The sequence below is a fragment of the Callorhinus ursinus genome, unplaced genomic scaffold, assembly GCF_003265705.2.
Source record: "Callorhinus ursinus isolate GAN/ISIS: 27379988/994484 unplaced genomic scaffold, GSC_fseal_2.0 scaffold6, whole genome shotgun sequence".
NCBI classification, from domain to species: Eukaryota; Metazoa; Chordata; class Mammalia; order Carnivora; family Otariidae; genus Callorhinus; species Callorhinus ursinus.
In genome coordinates, this window is record NW_027397068.1 from 20694164 (window position 1) to 20722017 (window position 27854).

The 27854-nt window shown below is 39.2% G+C and overlaps 1 long non-coding RNA gene across 1 annotated transcript; it reads right to left on the reverse strand.

The window, feature by feature from the left end:
• Nucleotides 1–251: 251 nt before the first annotated feature.
• Nucleotides 252–27297, reverse strand: LOC141372890 (uncharacterized). The gene is made up of 3 exons (XR_012378412.1): nt 27206–27297; nt 2505–2572; nt 252–545 (listed from the first exon to the last, which is right to left on the reverse strand). It is a non-coding gene; the product is annotated as an uncharacterized lncRNA (long non-coding RNA).
• Nucleotides 27298–27854: the final 557 nt, after the last annotated feature.

Here is a 27854-nt window from a genome sequence, read left to right on the forward strand (position 1 = left end):
CAAATTACTTAACCTATGTGAGCCACATTTTCCCCATCTGTGAAATGGGTGTAATAATGGTACTTTCCTCAAAGAGTGGTTGTGAGGATGAATAAAAGCACTCAGTATAGTGTCTGGCACATAGAAACATTGCTTATAATTATTATCTAAATATACTGGTAAGGACGGGGTTAAGAGCTCATGGAATTTGATAAGGTCTGGGAATGCTTTAAAATGAAGAAAAATGGATTACAGACAGACTCTCTGGCTTCCAAGAGGCATCTTTTTTCCCCCCATGCTGGCATGTCCCCAACATTTGTCCGTCACATCATCTGAGTGGTGAGTGGCCTCTCCTCTTGAGTACGTTCCAAGAACCAAGGATGGAAGAATCTTTGTAGACGACTCCAAATGGCTACCCATGTAAGCAGGCTGGTTGGGTTTTATTGATTACCTAGTGTAGTTTCTCGTTTTATAGATGATTGGCCACCCATATTGGAGAAAAGGGTAGGCAGATAGCCGAAGCAGCCACACTGTCCGGGGAAGGGCCGTGCAGAGCATGGGGAAGGCTGTCTCGGAAAGCCAGAGTCCAGAGGGGGAGATAAAACAGGAGTCAGCACCATATGAACAGGGTAGAAGGAAGAGGCAGAAGAACAAAGTTAGAAGAATTTTCCACAAATACCTCCAACAATAATCATGCAGTTTGGGAACCGAGAAATCTCTGTGGAGCTAGGCTCTGCTGTGTCCTTGGCACTCCTAGCATCAAAGACGGCCAGTGTCTTGGAGACCCAGCCTGTGATACAACTCATGAGATTCTCATGAAGAAGATGGGAAGTATGTATGGGGAAAAAAAGTGTGGCTGCCAACTGCTGGCTTACTTACAGGTACTGTGATTTGTTTAGTGTTTTATTCAGTGTCTAATAAAGCTGCTTATCATTTTGTCCATATCACTTTGGGCTTATTCAAAGGCAACGTCTTTTTGTTAAAAATCCTGATGTAAGCGCTCTAATTAGTTTTTGTAGAACTAGCTAGATGTGGAGGAGCTCTAATGATCAGCAGCTGGTTGCTCTGCTGGTGCCCAAAGAGAAGGCCTGCCCCTAATTGGATTTACCTGCATGGTCTAGTTACCAGACAAGAAGTACAGGAGAGGAGTTACTGGGGAATACAGACGTGAAATAAGGACGTGTGCATGAGAGACCGCCAAATATCAAAGCTTGTGCCATCTGTCGTGTTTATAAAGCTATGCTATTCATAGATCAGACTGGACAGAGTTTTAGGGTTCACCTAGCCTAGATCCTCATTTTTTTTAGAAGAGGAAACCGAGGCCCAGAGTAGTTCAATGCTCATGCAAGGTCACCGAGTCTAGGAGGCAGCCCATGTCCTACTCAGGGGCTCTTCCTGCCTTAGCCCACTGCCTCTCACCCTCACGGCTAACCTGTGTCTTCGGAGGGGAGGAAGTTGTTTCTCTCTGTTTTTATCGTGTAGGCCGGAAGACTTCTTTTTGGTAAAACATAGTAGTGAAAATTACTGTTGGCTATTTTCTAAAATACAGTTCTTTTAGAATGAGGATTTCAAAGATAGCTTCCAGTTAGAAGAGTTCTTCGCAATGATGTGTGAGACAGACCGCCCCTTTGAACAGCCCAGGAAGCATTCCTTATAGAAGACTCAGGTCATGGGTAAAGAAGCTGGAACAAGGTGATGGCCTTTTGTTAGAAAGGAAAATGCTTTGATGAATGAACCAGGGCAAACATGTGAGAAAATGTACCCTCAAATCCCAGGAAAGGGAAGGCGGGCTTGCTTGTCTAAAAATGGTTAAATATGACCAAGTTAAGTGTATGAATAAGCCAAATTACTTATACTTGTCTGAGAGAAGAGGTGGCTTATCCAACTACCTTTCAGGAAAGGAGTGTCTCAGTGCTCTGTGACTCTTCAAGTTTGTTCAGGTTTCTAAAATAGGATTACCAAGGAGGCTGACAGCAATGGGAATAATGAAGTGCCCAGAATAAGCAGCAAGGTGGCTTATGTCATGTTGTATGCAGCATCATGAATACGAGGTGATTTATCCCTTCCATCAGGCCAAGCTCCTCACAGGCAAGGAATCTTATTCAAACTATGGCCACATCCTAGACCATAAATAAAAATCCCAAGCAACAAAAGCACTTTTGACCAAATATAATTTAAAATTAGACTGCATTCATCTGATTTTAAAGGTAGGAAAATGTTTCAGAAACATTTTATCCATAGTCTATAAATAATATCATGATCTTCACAAATTTGATATTTAAAATTCCAGTTGGTGAAACTGTTGTCAAACTCTCCAAGGGCTTTAGGGGAATATGAAAAGTACTGTAAGCCACTTGAAGCCAAGGAATATTGAGAAAGCATGGAAGGGTTGATGTTTCTCCGGGTTTTGTAGGAAATGTAGGAATGGAGTCACTGTGTAATGGAAACATATATATATATATATGCTTTTATATATATATGAAAGGAAAATAACATGAGCAATCTGCATTTAAATGTTGTCTTACTTTTGAAGAGTATCAAGATCCTTTTGTTTTTTTCCTCATGGAAAATCTGTAGACCTTCCCTTTAATACCTAGGGAGGTGAGGAGAAAGTATTAGATGGATCATTTGGAGGTGAAAAAAGCCTCATAAATTTGACTTTTATTGTGTCATCACAAAATTTCTAAGGAGTTTTATTTATTATTATTTTAGTTACAGAAAAAACTAAAGTACATTGTATGCCTCTATTTACCAAGTAAAGTTTTTAATGAGGTCATTAAAATGACTTTCTAATTCCACGGTGCTGATTTTTTAGGTAAAATGAAGGGAAAGGCTCTTACTGCAACCTCTGCCCTCTGTTGTAAATTGACCTTGCACATGCCTGTCTGCTATGTGAACCGTGAAAAATTTTTTGGAACTCTTTCAACCCTCTCTCTTGCCTTGTTGTGGTAGTTAACATCTACAGTGAATGATAAATCTGTAAAAGGCACAGTGCAACGCTGCTCATTAATTGGAACACGTGTTACAAATTCATAGGTAGATGGAGGCTGTGATGATCCGTATGAGTAAGTCGAGAACATTGGGTTTATTCAGCCCCCTTTGTTCTTCATGTGACGATAATAAGGGACATACAGTCATTACCAATAAAACAATGTTCTAGGGATCTCTTCCTAATGAGCATCAGTTCTAACACCGGAGGCTGTTAGCTGTTGCCAGTATTATAAAACTACAAACAAGTTTACTAGTTTCTTCCTGAAGCTTTTTTTGGGTTTTGAGTTGTAAGCTTTTAACAGAGTAACAGAATGAACACATCGTTCAACTGCTGGTTTTTTCACTCGGTCTTCTTTTAGACCCAAAAACTATACTGCAGACATGGCTTTTTTAAAAATCAAATTCTTTTGACATTTTATAGATTTGATGGTTTAGGTGAGTCTTTCTTTGTTCACTGTAACTTAAGGGGGGAAAAAACTGAGCAGATTCTTTTAGAACTTCCCTAAGTGAATGTAGGCATGGTAGATGCCAAAAGTCACTCCTCCAAGGACAACGCGAGCTCAGGTTAATAGTGACTGTAAATAAGAATCTTGAAATGAACCAGAATAAGTGAATGATTATAACAGGATGATCTTTACCGTGCGGTTGCTCACAGGGTGGTTTCTGGTGTTGGACTCCAGCTGTCTGAATTTTAATTTGCCATTTGCTATTGTTTCACTCTGGAAGTGTATCCTCTGGTTGAGTGTCAGAATAAAATGGAATTATAATAGTGACTTCCTCATAGTGCTAGGAGGACTAAATGAGATGGTAGATCCAAAACTTCTAACACAATACCTGGTTATAGTAACCATTATTATGTTATTATAATTTAAGTGTGGTGACATAAATTCATAGGATTAAATGAGCTGTTCATCTTGAAATTCTCATAATTCTAGCTATCCATATCCGTGGTTACATTGTAAGACACATTTTATTTCTGTTTTCAGATGAAGAAAAGATATAGAATGAATAACATGTAATTGAGTTTATCACTGAGTTAAATATTAAGGTATTTTAAAAAGTGCTTCTAATATTGGGACATGATAACAGTTTGGAATGTGAGTCATACTATCCGTTATATCGTGTGACTTCATCTGCCAAGAAGTTCGGTGGTTGCATTTTCCCCTTCCTTTATTTTTAACTTTGCAGAACGAGTTGAACGTTTTGCTTTTCAAATTTCATTTGAGGGAAAAAGTCTATGCTATATTTTTGCAAAGATTTGCCCTCTTTCTCTTATTTGATAAAATCTATTCAGTTCAGCTAAGGACTTTATGGCCAAACCATTTCTCTCTACCGGAAGAATCAATGTTGAATCAGACATTTGTTTTGATGATAAGAACTATTTGACAAGTGCTAAAAGCTAAGAACAGCTAAGTGACAGGAACTTGGTTCAGGAAGATAAAACCTAGCCAAAAGAGGAAGGTAAAGAAATCCCTGCCAGAATGAAATGGGGGCTTATTCCAGTTGCTTCCCCAATCAGTTTGCCATTCCTTCTGCATTCTGTATGTGGAGAAATGGAAATGGTGAATTCTGGGGGCTGTCACTCCGTGCAAGGGATTGAGACAGGCCCCACTGGCCGGCCCCTCCTCAGTGCCTGGGACTCTCTAAGCAATGGGGATTATGGTAGCCCCCCCCCACTTCCCAGCAAGTGGCACTCTTTCTTTTCTCCTTTTTCTCTCTCATTCTTCTAGTATCCTTTTTCAAGAAATGCATATTCTCCAAATGCACGAGACCGGCTCCTGTCCTCAAAAAGCTTATTATTGAGTGGATGTGCCCTGCAGCGATCCATCCTCATGGAGTCCTCCACGTGGCTATCAACATCCAATCAGGATGATTCGCGGCCCCTTACATTAAACTGCATTTTATGGGTCTGATAAGTACCTCCTGAGTAGCACCTTTGTAGTATAAGAACATGGGGAAAGAGAAAGCTTATTTGTCCCATGATTACATTTTCTAAGGGAAAACTTAAAATGGGCCATTTTATTTTCCCATGTGTAAAATAGTGTTTTGTATGTAAGTGGACTCAGCAATCCAAGAGGGCGTGTGTAGGTGCCAAGAGAGCTCCAGGTTGCTTGGCAATGTACACAAGGACCAAAAACCACATATGGCTGTCCTTCCAGGGATGCTCAGTGGAGAGCAGCCCAGAATAATAAGCTTTGAATGAGAGGTGAGAAATGTGAGGGCACCACTGTGTTTAATTTTTTTTAAACAAAAACAAAATAAACAAAAACCAAGCCGTAAATGTATTATTTCCCCTCAGAAATGGGACACCAATAATGGGGTTTAGGCTTATGGTGCCAAGTTCTCTCAAGTTAAAACTAGCCTGATGCAAAGCAGATGAAATTTCATCTGTGGCTTACAAATGAAAGCTTTTTAATGGGGAAATAGAACCACTTCTGCCCCGGAATTGTGCGGGAGCCTCAGGTTCAATAGAAGTTCAAGTCTTCTCTTCCTCAGCATGCTGGAAGCAGGCATCTTGGTAAACATGTTCTAAAGGATTCATGTGGAATGTACTAAAGGTTTAATGAGAAGGGTTTCTGAAAGCCAAGAAATAAAGAAAGATCCCCCAAATGAATAGTCTACTGTTTAGGTTTATTTTTTAAAGAGTACATCAATCTAACATACATACAACTAAATCTCATCAAATGGGGACCGGTTGATAGAGGATACCTTTGGTAACACACTTCATTGTCTCTTCATTTGGAGATGGTAATGAACTTGGCAGCCACCCTGCCCCTTATTATAAGTTTAGGGGTGGGATCCCATCCATCCCTAACTCCTCTGTTTTCTGAGCAGAGCATTTTTAGGGCACCATTGTCATCGATAAGGCATTAATGCTGAAAGAATTGACAGCATTTGGGGGAGTTGGAGAGGTGAGGGTTTTGTAGTTTTTTTTCTATAATTAAACCTGTATTTTAAGTTATTGGTTCGTTTTATGTCGTTTTAAACCTCAGTGAAATAGAATCCTATCTTCTTATTTTCTCCAATATATAGAATATTGGACTGCTTGTGGGAGGTGGAGCTGGGGCAAGAAGAGGGAGTTGGATGATAAGGTTCTTGTGAGTCTAAGCAGTCACTAGCGAGGACAGTGTGAAAGGCTGCTTCTGATCGCTGCCTGTGGCACCTGATGCGAAAACTTACGGCTGAAGAGCGTACAGTGTCATCGGCCATCAGATGCTTGTCCCCAGGTGCTGCAAAATCCGAAACTGGAGAGCTACAAGTTAGTTCAGTTTCTTCCCAGAATAAAATGAGACCACCACGAATTTACCCTTGCTTGGTAAAGGTAAATCTCCAAACGGACAGGAAGAATCCTCAAGGTGGCAGCACCTTCATAGCTTTCAAATCCTCCCCTTCTGAAGTTTTTTAATTAGAAGATACAGTAACTACATAAAAACAATGGATCCAGGAATAAACACCTCCGAGGCGCTACCAACCTGGAACTAGGCAGGAAGCATCCAATTATTAATGATCTCTTCTAGTCTCAGACTAAATATTGCTTGTTTTGACTTTCATGCGAAAATACTCCCTTTCAAGGAACCACTGCCAGTTGATAGACTTGAAAATAAAACAGAGCATAGAAGTGCAAGAAGGAGGCTTTGGTCTGTGACTTCCGTGCGGAGATAAGATAGTGGGGCTGCCCGTTTGTCTGCCCATCCTTCGCACCAGCAGCACTGTGCCGTTGTTATTGTTGCTCTGATTTTCCACGTCTCTGTGCTTAAGGAAAAAGCAATTATGGGAGATTTGAGCCAAGGGAATAACAATAAAATATGATTTAAAACCAGGAGCAGGAAAAGAGAGGGAATGACGGCTCTTCAGCAGGCTGGTGAAGGGTGAGCTGAACTGCCCTGGTGGAAATGGCTTAATGTGTTTAGGAAAAGCCGTTTGTTGCTCCGTGAGAAGTCCTCTTTCGTTTTGGACTTGGCAAATGATCCTACGGAGAATATTTATTTGTTGAAAGTATAGTCAGCTTAGTCAGCAGTCTCTTCTGTACAAGAAAAAAAAATGTAGGAAAAGTTAGCATATTCCACAGGCCCTCATATGGCTTGATCTTTCTTCATTTATGGGTCTAGGTCTCCACGACATCAAAAACGAGTGGGCAAGAAGGGAACTATGGAAAAGCTAGCTGTCCCTCTTATGTATCCCTAAACTAACCAGTTGGATTTTTTAAAACTGGATTTACTGAATTAAATGAACTGAACTTGAGTGATGATAATTTCAATTTTGGGTGATCTCCGCAGAGCCGGTGTGAGGGTGTTGGTGACACTATTGTCTCTTATTTATTGTCTATCAGTGTCTCAGTTGCCCAGGCTCAGAATCTGAGATTTACTTATTAGCCATCTATTCAGACACCATGCATTGAATAACCACTGTTTAACTCTGTCAGGCCCCGTCCTAGGGCCTGATCTTCAGCATTTTATTTTCTTTCAATCTTGTCATCAATCAGCCCAGTTTTGGTTTTTCATTCTAGCCCATGGACTCCACCATAGACTCTGCTCATGTAACGGGTGTATTGCTGCAAAAGCCCTGCTCTAAATGTTCATGTTTGCTGATGTTTAAGCCTTGAGTGTATTCTATGTGCCCCTGCCACCCACTTGCATGGTTCCTTTTTACTACCGTGACTCCATTGTTTATGAGATCAACTGAAAAATCCCTTTTGATGGAATCGAAACTTTCTTTTTCTTTTTAAAGATTTTATTTATTTATTTGAGAGAGAGAGAGGGTGCGCACAAGTGGGGACAGGGGCAGAGGGAGAGGGAGAAGCAGACTCCCCCTTGAGCAGGGAGCCCGATGTGGGGCTCCATCCCAGGACCTGGGATCATGACCTGAGCTGAAGGCAGACGCTTAACGACTGAGCCACCCAGGCGCCCCTGAAGTCGAAACTTTCTTATCACCTGACCCTTCCTCATGGGAATAACCTTATTTCCTGAGGCTCTTCATCCCGTCCTATACCTGCTGTGCTTTTTTGCCTTCTGGCATTTTGCTCAGAAAGGTTTCTCTACCTTCTTACCAAACTCCAGGCCTCTCCTAACATTCCTTGTCTCTTCATTGCAATCTCTCCCATGGCATTTAGTATTTCTACTCCATATTCTGTCTTGTCTTACTTTTTTTTGTTGGTTTGGCATTTGCTGTTTTCCTAACAAGTGTATATTCTTCTGAAAGGCATATTCTCGATCTCTGACTCATTTTGTCTTACTGTGCTCAGCACATAGTAGGTGGTGAAGAAATGCTTACTGAAGAGTGCTTAGCAAATTGAATGTTTTCTATAAAGGAGTGGTCAACCAATACCTGCCTACTACGCTCATCTGTCCCCAGAGGAGCAGCTTTCAGAAAGAGTAGATAAAGGGAAAAGTTCAATTTAAGAATGTTCCTAATATGTACTAGAAAGTGTTGAATCTTTCATGTTGTAAAAGCCACCTTTAGAAGATTACGTGATTGTTCATGTAACAGGAAAAGCTTATACTTGATTTTTATTTGAAACATGAAGTTTAGGTAACTGCAACATCTGCATTCTTATGACATGTTTAATACTGGGCAGCCTGACCTCTTATTGTAGCTTAATAATTTTATTTTTTCTAATAACACAGTCTCCATCATGGTGAATTATGGTATTCAGAAATGTTTTGGCGGTTACCTTGTGCAAAGTGAGTAATTCTGACCACTGAAGGCCTTTTTCTGCACCAAAGTAAGGGGTTGTAAGACAGTTGCCCTTTGCCATCATCCCGGTTGACTTTGAAGAGCATAGAGACACAGCAAACAAGCTTTCTTTCATGGGACTTGTTCAATGTGTATCTTGCCCATATCTGAGTGTCTCCATTACTGATATTGCCTCAGCCTCCTGGGACTCAGGAGAGAGGGGAGGGAGAGCATGATTCCAGCTTCAGATATAGTATTTTAAAGACACATTTATTTCTGAAGCGATCTCCTAAAGAAAGCATAGATAATGCAATTATCGGTCTTATAAAAAACATAGAATATTTAGGAACTAACTTTTTAAAGAGTGTTCTATTACCACTGGTGCTTGTTTATATGTTCCATACTTGGCATAACTACCCTTAATATAAGCAGCCTTCAATTTTACAAAGATTACCTTCCACAGGTGAGGATGTTAACACGTACCAGCATAGGGATTTATAAAAGTGGTCAACAGTGAAAGGCAGGAAAACCTCTGAGCAGGAAAGGCTAGAACCCTGGGAAAAAGGAATTGTCCATGGCTTCCATCACTGGCTATTAGAACTGCCAATCACCGCCCCAATTCAGTTTTTCTGCCATCTTGACCAGATGGTCTGTTTTGCCTAACTAGTGTATTCCACATCTTCTTTGAATTAGCAGCCTGGAAAAACTTGGCAACCTGCATTTTCTAGCTTTTGTGAAAAGTATTCCCTGTTTGTTGAGCTTTAGCAAAACCCCTGTGCCAGACTTCAAAGGCTGCACCAGATGGCAAGGGCTCTCCTCCTACTCCTGAACTCTCTTCATTGTGGGCCAGAGGGAAGAGCTGGCTCACCTCTCTCTCTGAGTGCTGCCCATGTCAGGTCAGAGCAATAGAAGTAAATATCTGGCACAGCGGAGTAAAAGAACTATATGATAATAATGCCCTAGCATTATGCTGAGAGAAGTGGTCATATTATAAGAGATGGGGTGTGTTTACCTTGTAAATACTACTGCGAAGTACCTGAAGAATTTAAAGCCCTCCCACCTGCACTCAGTCTCACCAGCTCCATGAGAAAGAGGTGGGGAATCCAAATGACACAATGTAGCTGAAATCCAATACTTTCACAATTCTGGACTTCAAGCTCTATTACAAAGCTGTCATCATCAAGACAGTATGGTACTGGCACAAAAACAGACACATAGATCAATGGAACAGAATAGAGAGCCCAGAAATGGACCCTCAACACTATGGTCAACTCATCTTCGACAAAGCAGGCAAGAATGTCCAATGGAAAAAAGACAGTCTCTTCAACAAATGGTGTTGGGAAAATTGGACAGCCACATGCAGAAGAATGAAACTGGACCATTTCCTTACACCACACACAAAAATAGACTCAAAATGGATGAAAGACCTCAATGTGAGACAGGAGTCCATCAAAATCCTAGAGGAGAACACAGGCAGGAACCTCTTCGACCTCAGCCGCAGCAACTTCTTCCTAGAAACATCACCAAAGGCAAGGGAAGCAAGGGCAAAAATGAACTATTGGGACTTCATCAAGATAAAAAGCTTTTGCAGAGCAAAAGAAACAGTCAACAAAACCAAAAGACAACTGACAGAATGGGAGAAGATATTTGAAATGACATATCAGATAAAGGGTTAGTATCCAAAATCTATAAAGAATTTATCAAACTCAACACCCAAAGAACAAATAATCCAATCAAGAAATGGGCAGAAGACATGAACAGACATTTTTCCAAAGAAGACATTCAAATGGCCAACAGACACATGAAAAAGTGCTCAACATCGCTCGGCATCAGGGAAATCCAAATCAAAACCTCAGTGAGATACCACCTCACACCAGTCAGAATGGCGAAAATCAGCAAGTCAGGAAACGACAGATGTTGGCAGGGATGCGGAGAAAGGGGAACCCTCCTACACTGTTGGTGGGAAGGCAAGCTGGTGCAACCACTCTGGAAAACAGTATAGAGGTTCCTCAAACAGTTGAAAATAGAGCTACCCTACGACCCAGCAATTGCACTACTGCGTATTTACCCCAAAGATACAAATGTAGGGATCCAAAGGGGTACGTGGACCCTGATGTTTATAGCAGCAATGTCCACAATAGCCAAATTGTGGAAAGAGCCAAGATGTCCATCGACAGATGAATGGATAAAGAAGATGTGGTATATATATATACACACACACACACACACACACACAATGGAATATTATGCAGCCATCAAAAGGAATGATATCTTGCCATTTGCAGTGACGTGGATGAAACTGGAGGGTATTATGCTGAGTGCAATAAGTCAATCAGAGAAAGACATGTATCATATGATCTCACTGATATGAGGAATTCTTAATCTCAGGACACAAACTGAGGGTTGCTGGAGTGGTGGGGGGTGGGAGGGATGGGGTGGCTGGGTGATAGACATTGGGGAGGGTATGTGCTATGGTGAGTGCTGTGAATTGTGTAAGACTGTTGAATCACAGACCTGTACCTCTGAAACAAATAATACATTATATGTTAAAAAAAAAAAGAAGATAGTAGGAAGGGAAAAATGAAGGGGGGGAATCAGAGGGGGAGACGAACCATGAGAGACGATGGAAACTGAAAAACAAACTGAGGGTTCTAGAGGGGAGGGGGGTGGGGGGATGGGTTAGCCTGGTGATGGGTATTAAAGAGGGCACGTATTGAACGGAGCACTGGGTGTTATATGCAAACAATGAATCATGGAACACTACATCAAAAACTAATGATGTAATGTATGGTGATTAACATAACATAAAATTAAATTAGAAAAAAACAAAATCCAATACCTTGGGGTGGAATTAGAGGGGTGAAAATTTAGCCTGGATTATCAAGGGAGGTAAATAAGGGAGAGGGAGACAGAAAAGGAGAAAATCCTTGACACTGAACTAAGATGGCTTCAGTATGGAGTGATGGATAATTTAAGAGGAAAAATAAAAAGTTGTTTTGCTCCATCCTTTGGCTAGATGTAACCTTGATTATCTAATAGTATTGCTTCTTTTCTGACAATGTATTCTCCATTCCTTCCAAACCTTAGGGTATCAGAAAGATACACACAAAAACAGAAACAAAATTCCTAGAGTGGCAGTTCATTAGGAGACATAATCTATGAATGAAATGCATACGTTTTCACCACAGATGCACCTGGGTGGGTATTTCACTCACATTGCTACCTCCTCCTTCCTTTTCTGATGCCATTCCTCAGAACCTACTCCTCTCCAAGGCCCCTTTCAGGAACTCTATCTTGCATACTTCATTAATATCTGTATATGTAAGCTGAGATGTCTGAGGGAAGTGGTGAGGAGGAGAGTGGAGAAGTCAGCCCACTCTCTCCTGATTGCCTCTGCCTTGCTATTTCTCTGAATCTTCAAAGCCTTCAGATTTTGAAAAGTCTTTTAGGGGCAGAGAAGTCATGTATTCTTTCTTATTAAAAGGTTTAAGGAAATATATTTTAAAATACTCTTATCTGCTCCATAGGCTATTTGGGGATGGGGGCAAATTAAGAAGTGTAAAACATACCAGGAAAACGAACAGATGAGTGGAATGCAGACCACAGCCTTCTGCAGGAGAAGCTGCTGGTTCTGAAGTCTTTTCTGGCTCTCTCTCTGACTCGGGGCCTGAATTGGTTTCTGATGTCTGTCTAAATTAACCCCTTGTTATTGAAAGTCAAGACCCATTTGTATGAGTCAAGAAAGAAGTTGTTCTCCTGAAATCTTGGTGGTCTGTGTCTATGCAGGCGCAGCCCAAAGTTTCAGGTGAGGTGAGAACATCGAATTCCCTGCTGCTTGCCTAACTCGTCTTCATACACTCCTGAAAACCAGGCCGAAAACATGTTGGTTCTCAGGATCAAGTGACTGAATTAAGGCTGCCATGACTCCTTACCTACGCCGGATGTCATTTTCTATCATTGTTATAAGTGTAGAAAAAGCCAAGAGGAGAGGATGTTGTGTGCCTAAGACAGCATTCTAGCTTGACTCATGCTACATGCAGAATTGCCAAGGATTATATTCAACTCTGTTCTATAAATCCCATGTTGATTTTTTAAATGCATATTCTACTCCAATGACAGTACTTGAAGAAAAAAATTTGCCCTCTAAACCATTTTTGGAAGATATTTCCCTCTGATAGTATATGTTGGAAGATAGAGTAGAGTAGTGGGCTGGTACCTGCTTACTTCTGTGACTATTGCAAACTATTTAACTTCCTTGGGCCCAAGTTTTATCATTCATAATATGAAGATAATAATAAATTCTATCTTATAAGTTCACTGTGAGGATTAAATAAATTAATCCATATAAATCCAATAAGAACGTGTGCAGGACATACAAACACTCAAAAATATTAATTGTCAGCAACAATGTTGCTGACATTGTTGGGTTTTCTGTTATTTCTCTCATCCTAAAGATTAATACAAAATTTATTTAAAAACACATTTTGGGTAGTAATTTCTGATTTGTGGATTGTGAATCAACTATAAATTACTGTGGATTCATTTTATACATTTTCCCAAGGCAATAAAGTTTGTCCTGTAATAAATCTAGATATTATAAAAATGTTTGTAAGTTTCCAAAATAAGGGAACTTTCCCTGTAATTCATAAGGACTTCAGAGAAAAAAACTACATTTAAACTATTAATTTATTTAGAGGAAATCTGAGATGATTGGGGCAGAGGTGTCAACGTAAGTCTTGGGTCTTCCCAACTACCACATTAAAAGAGATAGACAACTAGAGAGCAACATAAAAAAAAAAACCCACAAACAACACAGAAGGGTGACAGAATATCCCCATTAACTCCAAAATGTAAGAATATGAGAACATATTACCAATAGCAACAAGACCTACCAGTTATCAGCTTCCGTGTGAGGGGAAGCGTAGGGAAGCACCAGACATCTGTCAGATCTGAGAACAAGAGAGTCCCCACGTAACCAACAGACATTCATGAAAAGTGCAGCATACCAATTTGAGAAACCAGGAGGGATTTTGCCCAATCCAATAGCAGCATAAAGAGTCTGGTGATAAAGACTGGAGGGATGGAGCAGGCCAGCCCTTGTGAACTCTCAAAATGGACTAGTCGTGATTCTATTCATGACAGAATCCTACACTGAGGAGAAAAAAATTAGATCTGAATAAAAGCTGAGGACAGAGATAACAGAGATGGAGGAAAGATCAGGTCCAGATAAAAATGGGAGAGGAAAACAGTTCGGGAATCTCAAAATGAGCTGCCATTTTATTTAAATAGTACACAAGAACATGAAAAGAAACTGTGAAATCTATCTTAAAGTTTGCTTCTTTATAAAAGTTCATGAAAACTAAATTCACATTAAAATGGGAGACAGTAAATTATTAAATATTACATACACATTTAAAAACAGAAAAAATTATAATATACTATTTTTAAAAATCTTTTAAAAATCGAGCACATATTAGAAGAGTTGAAAGAACAACATAAGTCAGAATAAAAAAAATTTAGAAATGAAGTGACAGAACTCAAGAAATAATTAAAAGTAAAAGATCATTTTAAAAGCAAACACTAAACTAGAAAGAGCACCACAGCAGTTAACACAAAGGATGAAACCTTAAGAGAAATAGAAAGGAAAAGAAGATTTTTTTAAAATAAGAAGAAATAAACAGATTTCACCTATAATACCTAAAAATCTAATGCTATACATATACTATACCTCAAAATGAAATGCATTAAAATAATAACACAAAAGAGAGAAGAGGATAAATGGAGTTAAGTTTTTCTAAGGTCCTAGCACTGTTTGGAAGGTGGCAAGAACATTCAATTATACTGGATTCTAATAATTTAAACATGCCTATTATAATCTCTAGAGAAATCAGTAACAACCAGTAAGCGAATATATAACTATCAGGAGAAAAATAAACATCTGATTAATTCAAAATAAAGAAAAAAAGCAACAGAAAAGTGATATAAAATAAGTGAGCAAAAAGAAAATGCATAGCAAAGTGATAGAAACCCACATATTAATTATTAATGGTCTAAATAGTCTAATTAATAGACTGGATTTTTTAAAAAGCAAAGGCCAACTATAAATTACTTACAAAAGACACACCTTAAGTATAAAGAAAGGTAGACTTGAGAAAGAAGTATTATTAGAGATTAAGGGAGATATTTCTTGAAAATAAAAAATCATCAATGAGGAAGATACAACAATTATTCTAAATTTGTAAGCATCTAATAGCATAATTTCAAAATGTGTAAGTCAAAAATTGATAGTACTACAAGAAGAAATAATCAAATTCACTATCATATTGGGAGATTTTAATACATCTCTCCCAGTACTGATAAAACAAGCTAAAAAATTAAAATATATCATACCTGAACAGCATAATTAATAAGCTGCACTTAATTCACACATATATATAACACTACACAAAGCAGCAAAATACTCAAGGAACTTTGACAATAACTGAATATATGCTGGGCCATAAAGCAAGTCTTATCAAATTTCAAAGTTTTGAGTTTAGAGTATGTTCTCTCATCATAGAATTTATTAACCAGGTATTAAGCTAGATAATCAAGATAAAAAGGATGACTAGAAAATTCACCAAATGTTCTAAAATTAAGCAATATGCTTCTCAAAGCAACCCATGATCAAAGAAATCACATCAGAATTTAGGAATAATTTCTAATAGAATAATTAAAATATAATATATTCAAACGTGAGTAATGCAGCTGAAGCTATGCCTAGATGAAAATGTAGGGTCTTAAAGGTATGCATTAGAAATAAAGGCTGAGAAACAATACTTTAAGTAACTATCTCAAGAAGTTAGGAAAAAAGACCAGAAAATTAAACTCAAGGAGAGAAGAGAAAATTGGCAAAATGAAAGAACCAAAAAGGATACAATAGTAAGATAGTACATATAAACCCATACATATCAGTAATTACATTAAATTTGAATGGTCTAAATACTCTAAGTAAAAGTTTATCAAAACAATAAAAAAAATCAAGATATGAATGAAGAGTCCTGAAATAAGAAACAATTGTATATTAATGAAAACAACAAAGCCAAAAGTTGATTATTTAGAAAAACTAATACAGTTATTTGGCATATAATAAAACTGATAAAGAAAAAAAAACCGACAAGGAGCAATTTACTAATATCAAGAATGAGAAAGGGGATGCTACAGATCTTTCCTACATAAAATATGTATAGATACAGATATTATGAAAAATTTTATGTCAATACATTAAAAGAGTAAAATGAAAAAGACAAAATCCCCCACAAAATTACCAATATTGACACTAAAAATTAGAAAATATGAATAGCTGTTATTAAATAAATTGATTGTATAATTAGAAGTTTTTCCACAAAGAAATATTTAGTTCAGATAGCTTCAACAATTAATTCTTACAAATAGTTAAAGAGGAAATAATACGAAATTTATACAAACTCATCCAGAGAAAGAATAAAGGAAACCCTTCCCTATCCCCTACTTGTAACCTTTAGAGTAAAATTGGAAAAGTGTATTAAAATAAAGAAAAATTATAGATTTCATGAAAGATTCAGGAACAATCCCAACAAAACATTAGCCAATTGAATCCCTACTATATAGAGATAATATATTAAGACTACATTTGGTTTATTCTAGGAATGCCAGTTTGCACTAATATTAAAAAAAATCAATCTTTGTAATTCAACATATTAATAGAATAAAAAGGAAAAATTATGTTGCAAGCCAAAATGCAAAAATGTACCAGGCTAAGAATAGTAGAGAACCTCTTTAATTTGATAAAAGATTATCTGCAATAATGTATAGCAAACATCATATTTAATGCTGAAATATTGAAAGTTTTCCTCTGGAGATTGGGAACAAAATGATATCTGCCATCACTACTTTAACATTGAACTGGAGGTCCTTAATAGTGCAATGGAGCAAGAAAAAAATATTAAAGGCATAGAGACAGTAAAAGAAGAAATGAATTATTTGCAGACAGCATGCGTGTCCATGGAGAAAGTTCAAAGTTATCTACAATTAAATAGACAAACCTAGTAAATGAATTTAGCAAGGTGGCTGCATATAGGCTTATACCAAAATCAATTGTATTCCTAAATATCAGCCATGAATAATTAGAATATAAAATTAATATAAAAGAGCTAAAATAAGGCAGGCAGAGACAGCCAGGGGTTTCAGTGTGCTACACTCCATAGTGTGCCTTGCCATAGGTCCACTCAGCTCCTCAGCCATCAAATTCCAGTGTCCGTATGCATCCCCACAGAGGCATTCTCAGACCTGTGGTGGCTGAGGCTGTGATCTTCTTTCATTTACTCCATCCCACAATCACTGTCAAAACATATCTGCCCATTCTATTAGTCCCATCCTATAATCTCTATTTTATCTCCAATGTAGTACCATTTTTTTCTTCATAGAACATATTAAAACTATCTTTTTTTTTTGCATCACTCGCTACAATGTATCTTCAGTTGAAAGTACAAAAATAATGAGACATTGATCACTAAGGCTTCGTGGAGTTCAATTGGTTTGTCAGAAATGTGGATTAGAGCTGGGTCCTGTTTCAAGATGAGTGTGAAGCACGAAGAGGCACTGATGTCATATCTGAGTTGGGATGCTGTCAGATCTGAGTTGCACATATTCTATATAAGTAACTGAAATGATGTCTTTTCTTTGCAAGATCTCCATACCATTAAAATGAGGACAGAAAACTTCCAGGTAAAAATGGCATATAGAACTCATATACTACCTTCTTGGTCTCAAGAAAAAAATTTGACTGGATTTTGGCAAAAGGAATGTTTTAAAACTGCATAAACCATGAAGCCTAAGAAAATGGAGGAGGCAAAACAACAAGAAAATATTAGAAAATAGAAAGCAGATGGAAGGAGCTCTAAAGCTACCAGGACCTATCTCTCTTCCCATCTTTCAACTCAGCCTTCTCTGCGTGATGGCTTCATTCTGAAGGTAGTCTTTGGATATGGTGGGGAAGATAGCTAAGGGCATCTTTAAGCCTATTCTTGCATATTTGTGATTCAAGGAGAGATCCTCTGTGGCCGGGTGGCCTGGCAAAACTCATGAAAGAATGTAATAGGCCCTGCTTTATGCCACCAATTTGCCCTGCTGGGGGCTTGACCATCATAGGTCAAGTGCACCTTTCTGAAATAAGGAGATGTCATTGATAGCCCCATTGAGACCACCTGGAGAGGGGAACTTAGGTTCCACAGAGAAAAAGGTGCTGCTGGGCAAACAAGATATATCTACTAGGGAAGAAGAGGTGAGGCTGCAGACAATACACAAGGTAAAAATGAAAGTAATGACAATGTAAGAGAGAGGGTTTAGGTTTTGTTTGTTTGTTTTTGTTTGTTTTGGTTTGTTTTTACTAACAGTTCCCTATAGCTTCTGCCAAAGCATCTCTTATTATTTCAGTGTGGCATCACTGGGGCTCTAACCTGTTCCCTCCTGCACAGTTTTACAAATCCCTCTCTCTCTTATAGCTCTCCCTAACTCTAACTGTTCCAACCAGCAGAGTGTGGATGAAAAGAGTTGCCATGTGGTGAGTTGATGTTGCATAACTGAAAATAGTCTTTTTTAGGTTATGCTCCAAAAACGTTAAGTGGATGAGAGAAGTATTTATTAAGTACCCACTCTGTGCCCAGGATGGCCATAGGCACTGAAGATCCCAAAGCAGTAAAAGGAACAATTTCTGTCTTTGAAGGTCTTGAAATTTAGTTGCGGGTTGCTATGGACTGAACATTTGTGTCCCTCAAAATCATATGTTGAAACCCTAGTCCCAGTGTGATTGTATTTGCAGGCAAAGTCTTGCGGAGGTAATTAGGTCATGAAGGTGGAGCCCGAATGAAGGGGATTCATTCATGAGTAAGAAGAGATTCAAGAGAGATTATCTCTACCTCTCAGATAAAGAAGAGGTTGTATCTTCTTCTTCTTCTTCTTCTTTTTTTTTTTAACATATAATGTATTACTTGCTTCAGAGGTACAGATCTGTGATTCAACAGTTTTGCAAGATAGCAGAAGGGGAAGAATGAAGGGGGGGAAATCGGAGGGGGAGATGAACCATGAGAGACGATGGACTCTGAGAAACTAACTGAGGGTTCTAGAGGGGAGGGGGGTGGGGGGATGGGTTAGCCTGGTGATGGGTATTAAAGAGGGTACGTTCTGCGTGGAGCACCGGGCATTATATGCAAACAATGAATCATGGAACACTACATCAAGAACTAATGATGTCATGTATGGTGATTAACATAACAATAAAAAAAGAAGAGGTTGTATCTTGTCTCTATAGGTGAAGGAAGGCTCTAGGAGGAGGGTTCTCACCACAGACACTGAAATCTGCTGGCACCTTGATCTTGGACCTCCCAGGCTTTGGAATGGTGAGAAATTAATGTTTGTAGTTCAAGTCCATGGTAACTTGTTAATGCAGCCCAAACTGACTAAGACAGGCATGAAAAACATGTAAACAAAACTAGGGATCAATTCAAATCAATTCATAAAGCTATAGCCAGTGTAGTGTGTTCCATAGCCTAACCAAGGAAAAGCTCTAGCCAGTGGAAGGATGGAGGAACAGTGTGCTTTTTGGTAAGCTGCTGCTTTTCACCAGTGCCCAGCTCTGGGGTATTGGCTGAAGTTATGAAGTATTTGAATAAACCCCTAGAATATTTCACTTTCATTGCAGGCATAGCATACTTGCTGAACCACAGTTCACCTATATGTCTTGGTCCTTTCCATAAAATCTGTCCCCCTTCTGAATGTCTACACTGGGAGCCTATCAAAAGGAGAAGAGAATTTTTCTGTCCTAGTCTCTGTGTATCAAGTCTTATGCATAGAGATTCAGATGGAGACAGTGGCCTAACTGCCCGGTTCCAATCCTGGCTTTACCACTGAGTAGCCATGTCGACTTGGGTAAGACATTAATCTCCCTGTGCCTCTTACTGGGTATTTACCCCAAAGATACAAATGTAATGATCCGAAGGGGCACCTGCACCCCAGTGTTTATAACAGCAATGTCGACAATAGCCAAACTATGGAAAGAGCCCAGATGTCCATCGACAGAAGAATGGATAAAGAAGATGTGGTATACACACACACACACACACACACACACACACACACACACACACATTTATATATATATATATATATATACACACACAATGGAATTTTATGCAGCCATCAAAAAAATGAAATCTTGCCATTTGCAACGATGTGGATGGAACTAGAGGGTATTATGCTATGTGAAATAAGTCAGTCCGAGAAAGACAGTTATCATATGATCTCACTGATATGTGGAATTTAAGAAACAAAACAGGATCATAGGGGAAGAGAGGGAAAAATAGAACAAGATGAACCGGAGAGGAAGACAAACCATAAAAGACTCTTAATCATAGGAAACAAACTGAGGATTGCTGGAGGAGAATGGGGTGGAGGGGTAGGGTAACTCGGTGATGGACACTAAGGAGGGCACGTGATGTAATGAGCCCTGGGTATTATATAAGACTGATGAATCACAGACCTGTATCTCTGAAACCAATAATACATTATATGGTAATTAATTGAATTAAAATTTTTTTTAAATGTTAAAAAAAGAATTTCCCTGTGCCTCACCTGTATAATGGGGATAATAATAGTATCTATTCTTAGGCTTGTTATGTATGTTAATTGAATTAATGTGTGTAAAAGCCCTTAGAACCACACCTAGCTAATAGCTGACACTGTACATTAGCTCATAGTATTATTTTCCCAGTTCTTCCAACAGCACGATGATTCTCTCCATCTTTTTGAATGACTATATATATATTTATTGAGTTCTGCCATGCCCTCTGTCACAATATCTCCATTTTTTCATTTGATAAACCTTTATTTACCATGTACCATGTTCTAGCCAAGCTATGGAGATTAAAAAAAAAAGGGAGACCCTCCTATGGGACATTTTCTCTCCATTTCTATGACCACAGCTATCAAATCTGGACTGCTGTAATCAGATCAGCTTCTCTAAAATCTGTCTTTAACAAAGCCGTCCTACTAAAGCCTCTATTCTGTTCTCTGATGGTTAGTAGCTTGAGCTTGCACCCTGGACCAGAATTTCTCCTTATGGATTCTACCTCTCTCCCTTCATTCCAGTGACAATTCTGGTCCAATCCAGTTTCCTGGCCATCAGTAAACATACTATGGTTCAGGTGTTTTGTTTTATTTTGTTTTGTTTGTGCCTTTCTCCTCAGTTAGCTTCTAAAATTCCTTAAGAGTAGGCAGTGCTATAATGGAAAGAACATGGGCTTTGCATTCAGACCTGGTGCTGACATTATTATACAGCATGGCGGTTAAGTAACTTGTCTGAGCACCAGTTTCCCCAGCTGTAAAGGAGAAGTGTCTCATACAGTGCTGGGCATGAAATAAATGTTAGTTTCCTTCCTTCCTTTTGTGTCCTCTCTGGCACCCACTAGAATGCTGAAGGATCAGCAGGTGTCTTAGCCATACACACAAGAAGAGTGCAATCATATAATGAGCATAATTCATTTCAAAGTTGCTTCCTAACTACAGCTGCTCTTTGAGGTCATGGGAAATGAAGAAACCGTTCTAGCATCACGGCCTCGGCTTAGCATTTTAGAGATTTCCTCTACGCATTGCCAGGGCAAGAACTGGAGTCTGGATTTTTCCAGCCATTCATCCTGTATTTTTATTTCTGATGTCTCCGACTCATCTCTCATGCAGCCTGGTCTTCAACACCAGCTTCTGAAGCTTAATTTTTTTTAAACCAGGACTCCATGCTGCTGTACAAATAGCCTGACAGGAGAGATGTGGTGTGTGACGGTCTAAATCCTCCAGCTGGAGAATGAGGAGTTGCCCAGCTTCCTCCAGGCCTGCAGAGTGGACTTCTGGGGCCAGATTGATTTGATGCGGCAGCTCTGTGATGAGTTGTGTAACTACTGAGTAAAAGAATCAGCTTAGATTATTAATGGCCAAGTCTCAGATGATTCAAAGACTAAGTTCCAATAAGTAGTTCCAAAAGAGTCCAGGGAATTTAATTCTGAGGTGTTATAGTGTGGAGCCTAGAAAACTTATCTAGAAAATTTTGAGGGTGTTTGCTACTGTTTGAGCAAGAAATAGCAAAAGAAATACCTTTCTGAGATGTATTTTCATGATCTGGAAAGACTAGATATGAGGCTAACAGGAGAAATCCGCTGAATCAAATTGTTGAGCATCATACTAAAAATATGCACAGTGAGTTTTAGCATCTATTGAAGTAAAAATATTTTTTGTAGCCTACCTCGTGTAACAACTTGGTAGAAAATATTAGGAAATAGCAACATGACTCATAGATGAACATTAATGGGTCAGTTATTCTTGTGTTAGCCTTCCTTGAAGTTACTGAGAATAAATGAGTCAAAGTCTGACGTTTTACTCTAGATATTGTTCTATGGAAGTGGTCTTCTGATTTAACATAACCTAAATTCAGGGCCTACCACTCACAGTGGGAGAATATGTAAACATTTTAGGTGGAGGTTTTGTTTTTTATTGTTTTGGTTTTTGGGCTTTTTTTTTTTACATTTAATGATAAATCTATTTTGTTGTAAAAGGAGATTCATTGGTAAATCATAGGAAGGTAGTGTTGAGTGACAAAGGCAAGTGCTAGACTACCTCAGACAACACGATATCCTTTCCAAAAAAGTTCAAAAAGCAACTAAACTAAACAATATAACATTTGGGCGTATATGTGATAAAAACCACATTTTCAAAAGCCTGGGGATGATAGATAAAGACAAACTTCAGGACAGTGACTCCCCTGCACTGGAGGTGGGAACTGGGACACACGGGTTGATCGAAGTCATTGGCAATGTTCCAGGGTTTGCGTCAGGTGGTGTGTTCACAAGGCCTCACTAGGTAATTAAATAGATGCCCAAAAAGCTTTCACATGAGACTATGCATGAGCCCATAGTGACAATGTCTTGAACTAAGAATTGGATCATTCCAATTTGGTATACCTGAGGTTCATTTACAAAAAACTTAATTTTGTAATAAAAGATTTCAGGAGGAAGGCACAGGCATTATGTTCTCTCCTCTTCCCATTTATAGGATTCATTGAGCTTGCATCACTGGGTGCCTCCTCTATGCAAGGCATAGCAGAGCTGTAGATGAGGCTTTCAAACAGGCATTGGATTAAAAATGGAGCTGCCCCCCCCCCACTTTCTTTTTCCTGGAGAAGAGTGTCACCTAAGGCAGTTTTAAAAATTGAGTCTGTCTGATTTTATTCCACCTGGTCACGGCATACCGTTTGTGAACATTCAGGTTTGATTTTGATTTGTGATGCCTTGCTAGGAGCATCTGTCCTTACTCCGGTGGGCACCCTCCCCCTTTGTTTTATAATCTCTATCGCTTAGGATTGAGGCTGATGGACATCTGTAATCAGCACATTTCTGTTCATATACAGCATCTTTACTGGAACTACAATCTGTTTTGCAATAAAACTTACTTTCTGGTATTTACTAACTTTAGTGGGAACACCAATTCCAGTAATTAGGCTGAAACCATGACATGACTGATTTAGAGAGACTGATGTTAGCTGTTTAGATCAGCACGTTCTAGGAACCTTCCATGAAAGGGTTTGCCTACAAACTGCCATCCCTTTAAGGTAGGTGAAAAGCAGTCCACAGAAGCCCTCTGACATACTTGTAACATTCAATTATTCATGGTAATGAGGACCAGGCATGCAGCCCTGTTGTTCCCAGTGGGACATCAAGTTAAATCCTGATGGCCTAGAAATAAGGGCAGTATTTGGGTTTGTGTACCCAGGGGCCAGTCAGGCCTTTGTCACTGGTACTTCCTGCATTTTTCCAGGGTAGTAGGGGAGAGCTTAGAGTAGTAGCCACCTGTTGAACAACCTAACTATGCCCATTGGCCTCCTACGATGTCAAGATTCTAAAGAGCACTCCAAGAACCACCTAGAGCATCAAAGTAACGCAGCCCATCTGCTCTGCAGAGACATGCTAGCAGTCCCGGCATACAACCTCCTTTGTGGCCTTCCTTCGTCCTCTTCTGTAGCCTTCCGCTGGGTGTAGAGCAGACCCATTGAGGATGGAGGCTCAGCTGATGTGGAGAGAGCAGGTGGCAGGGTGGAGAGCCTGCTGTGCTGGGCTCATAGGGGCAGGGACACAGCAGGTGAGGAAAGCAAGCGGGCTACCCTAAAGGGGCAAGGCTGCTGGCTGGGTCCCTGCAGGAAGGTGTGGAGAAAGTGTTTCTCTTTGTTTGCTCTTGCTACTTATTCTGTGGCATCTCAAAGCACTGTCATGGTCCAGGACATGGCGATAGGACACTTATTTAAGGATTCTTACTTTTGTTCTCTTTTAAAAAAACTGTTAAAAAGAGATTGTGTCCCAGAGTGGGTTGAATGTTGGGACAGCTGTGTAAAAACCACTTTGGAGATTCAGGAAAGATACTGAATCTGGAAGTGAATAACATGCCAAGAGATTTCCAATACAAATTGAGGAAAGCACTTTTTCAAGTGAAAGCTGATGGGAAGCCTCACACTAATGAGTGCAAATGAACAATGCGCTTTGGTTTGGATCATTAATAATGAATTAGCAACGCCATCTAAATTTGCACAGGCATGTTTTCCATTGATTATTTGATCCTGTGATTGTTCTTGTCAGGTACGTACGACTGACAAGGTAACAGAGGAGTTGTCTGACTTCCCCAGTCCACACAGCTGAGGAGAGTGGGGAGGAGGGTCAGAAGTGCATTGGTTAAGAATCGGAAGATCTGTATTCTGATTCCAATGGGCTAATTAATTTTGCAGCGGTAAGCAAGCAAATCACTTAACTGCTCAAAAAATCCCTCACTCGTAAAATGAAGTTTGAGAAGATTAATTGCTCTCAACCTCAACTGCACTTTTAGCTCCCCTCCCCAGTGGAGAGTTTTTGAAATATTACATCCCAGACTTTAGACTCCACCCCAGATCAATTAAATCTAACTCTTCCGTGTGCTAGGCCCTTCAGCCTCCTTGGCTTGTTTGCTTGCTTGTTTGTGCTCATGCTGAGATCTCTTGACCTGTAGATTTCTGAGGTGCCTTCCATCTTACATATTTGATGTTAATCTAGTTCCCAAGACTGGATATTTTTAGGTCCATTGCATCAACTCCCACAGTGTGAAACTTTGGCGAGAGGCTAAATAGGTCTATTTACTCAAAAGAGCAAAACTGAGACAGGAGTGCATGGGTGCTGATGCCCACCCTGGGCTATGTCCTCTAACATCTCAAAGGCTCCTGCAAGTGTCAGTCCCATGGAAAGTAAGAACTCGTTTGTGTAAGAGGAAAACAGCGCATTTTTATTGAAACATATTATCAGTTTAAGTGAAAGTCAAAACAGAGAAGGAGACAGCTGTCACTTTTTCAGTTTTAAGAATTGAAAATGTGCTGGCAAGAATGACGATCTGTGGAAAGAAATAGAACCTAAAGCTTCCCTCATCTCACTGAGTGAAGACATATCAATGCTCACATCCTATGAACATATGCTCTTTCTACAAGAAACCAATAGTAATTTTAAGGATATATACATTTGATTAATAATTTGTTGAAGATGCCAAAAGCCCAAGGAATATTTCATTGTTGTACTTTCCTCAGCACCCCAATTTTAACTATCTGGCATTATTTTTTTTAAAGATTTATTTGTTTATTTGAGAGAGAGAGAGAGAGAGCACGAGTAGAGGGGAGAGGGAGGAGAAGTAGGCTCTCCACTGAGCAGGGAGCCCGATGTGGGGCTTGATCCCAGGACCCTGGGATCATGACCTGAGCCAAAGGCAGGTGCTTAACCAACTGAGCCACCCAGGCGCCCTCCATCTGGCACTCTTTTCTAAGCATCATCCAGCCAATTGTCTGAATGGAAGAATACACCATTTAGTGGGGACTCTACATTGTATTTTAAAGCTAGCACATAATTTGCTGATTAGAAGGCAGTTCTTTTTGTGCTGTATGTTTAATGTAGAGCAGTGATACAAATACTAGCACATTTACTAATATCTGTGTCACTACTATATGTGAAAAAAAAAAGCAGTGTTTTGGGGAATACTTTTTCCATGGGGGAGGAAAAGATTTTCTGAATAACTGTGGGAAAGACTTGAATAAAGTTATACAGTTTCCTTTAGAACAAGCCTGCTGAATCTATAATACACCAATTGCCTTGGACCTCTCCAAATGTGAGAATGCAGGGCAATATTTGCCAAAGTCTGCTACCTCAGAACCACCTTTTGTGGAGCATCCTGTGCATTAGGGATGCTTACAATTTTGGAAAACAATGGAACAGAGATAGAAAGATGTATCAGTCATAATACTTATATTGGATTTTGCCATCATAAAGCATCTGTGTTGGATTTTTATATTAAATTTTTGCTTAAGATAACAAAGATGAGAACAGAATAAGTAATTATCTCTCTACCTGCAATGCATTGAATATCTTCCGCAGAAACCCTCAGAGGTGATAATCCTAAACACCTATTTAACAACCAAGATGTCATGAAGATAGTACAAATCAAGAAAAAAAGAAGAGCACAATTTCAGAGGGAATAATGGATGCAATTAAGTTATTGGGTAAGTCACTTAACCATGGGGCAGGTAAGTCAGCCCCTTATCAGTTAAAGTCAGAAATAATGTTCCATTAGAAGATTGAAGGAATACCCAAACGCTTGCTTAATTTAGGTAATGATGATTATCTCTTCAAAGAATGTTCTGTATTTATAACTGCTATATATCTGTTTTGGGTGGTGAAAACTATAATTGCAAAACTAAATTGAAACTCAATTTTACTTTTATAACATTGCCAGTTTAACAGATACATATGTGATGAAATTATAGGAAGCATAGTTTAAATTAAGATTGCTAACCTAAATGTTCAAGATATAAACACAATTTATGCTTGTCCAAAATTGGCAGGAAGCATTTGGAACTGAACTGTGTTTTTGCATGAAGCTCTTCCTGCCTCATGGTAGTAAACACAGAGTTCTTCCCTGGCGTTAGGAATAACAAGAATGAGTGAAATCTTGAGCTTAATGAATTGAGAAATTCAAGAGCTTAATTTTAGTTCACAGTTCCAATTTCCTCCTTGAGTAAATCATATCACTGCTGCTAAAAAGTAGGAAACACAACTAATTTTAGTTTTGTTATTTTTCCCACTCCTATCCACACATTAATGAGCAATGAAAGTCCATAAGGCAGGACATAGGAGAGAGAAGTTAAACAAAACAAAACAAAACAAAAAAACCAAAACGACCAAACAACATCAGGAAAAAAGGTCCACTGGCTGGGTAATGGTTCCCTAAATTAATCAAGAGTATGCAAAATTAGAAATCAAAACAATGCTGAAGGCCAAAATGACCTTTCTAAAGATATGGTTGAAACGTCTACTGAAAGAACGCCCATTTTTTTTACTTACTGACTAAGACTGTTTGGAAAACACCACTTAAAGTAAGCGAATCAACTAGTTTATAGGGTGTTAGTAACAATATTAAGTAGGGAGGCTGCTGGACCATTCCTTACCTTGAGGAACAGGAATTGGAGGATTCCAGGAGAGCACTCTGAAGCAGAATAATAATGCCAAGCACTAAGAAGGTCTACAACGATTGTCACTGCATAGATGAAAGGATAACAAAATGAAGAAATTATGGAAAGAGGGATGTCACCTTTAATATTAGCCTAGTTCTTAGGTTATGCTTGATTTCTTAATTTTGTGAGCTTCCAAATACCTCATTCCCTCTAGGACTAGGATCTTTCTTCTTTACCCTCTATTTTGTCTTGCCCCTGCTTCTTACTGGTGGAATTCCCTGATTCCAACTTGTTTCCCAACTATCTGGTTTCCAAGTTCTGCCTAATCTTGGATTCTCTGTTGCATTCCTTCTTTTACCATTGCCCATCCACCGTGTAGAGAGCCAATCAGATCCACAGCCACTGATTCCTTGGCTATTATTGGCATCTATTATTGGCATTCGCTTCTTCCCCGCTAGATTTGGCCCCATAGTCCATCCCCCTGGCTCTGGGGCTCTGGTTTCTCTGCACCACCACTCTGGAGTTAACTGAGCATCTGCAGGGGTCCTGTCCCAAGGTATGGCCATGAATATGAATCTAAACAAGTGGATATTTAAAAATAAATACTAAATCATTGTTCCTTTCCCCCAACCCCAATACCATC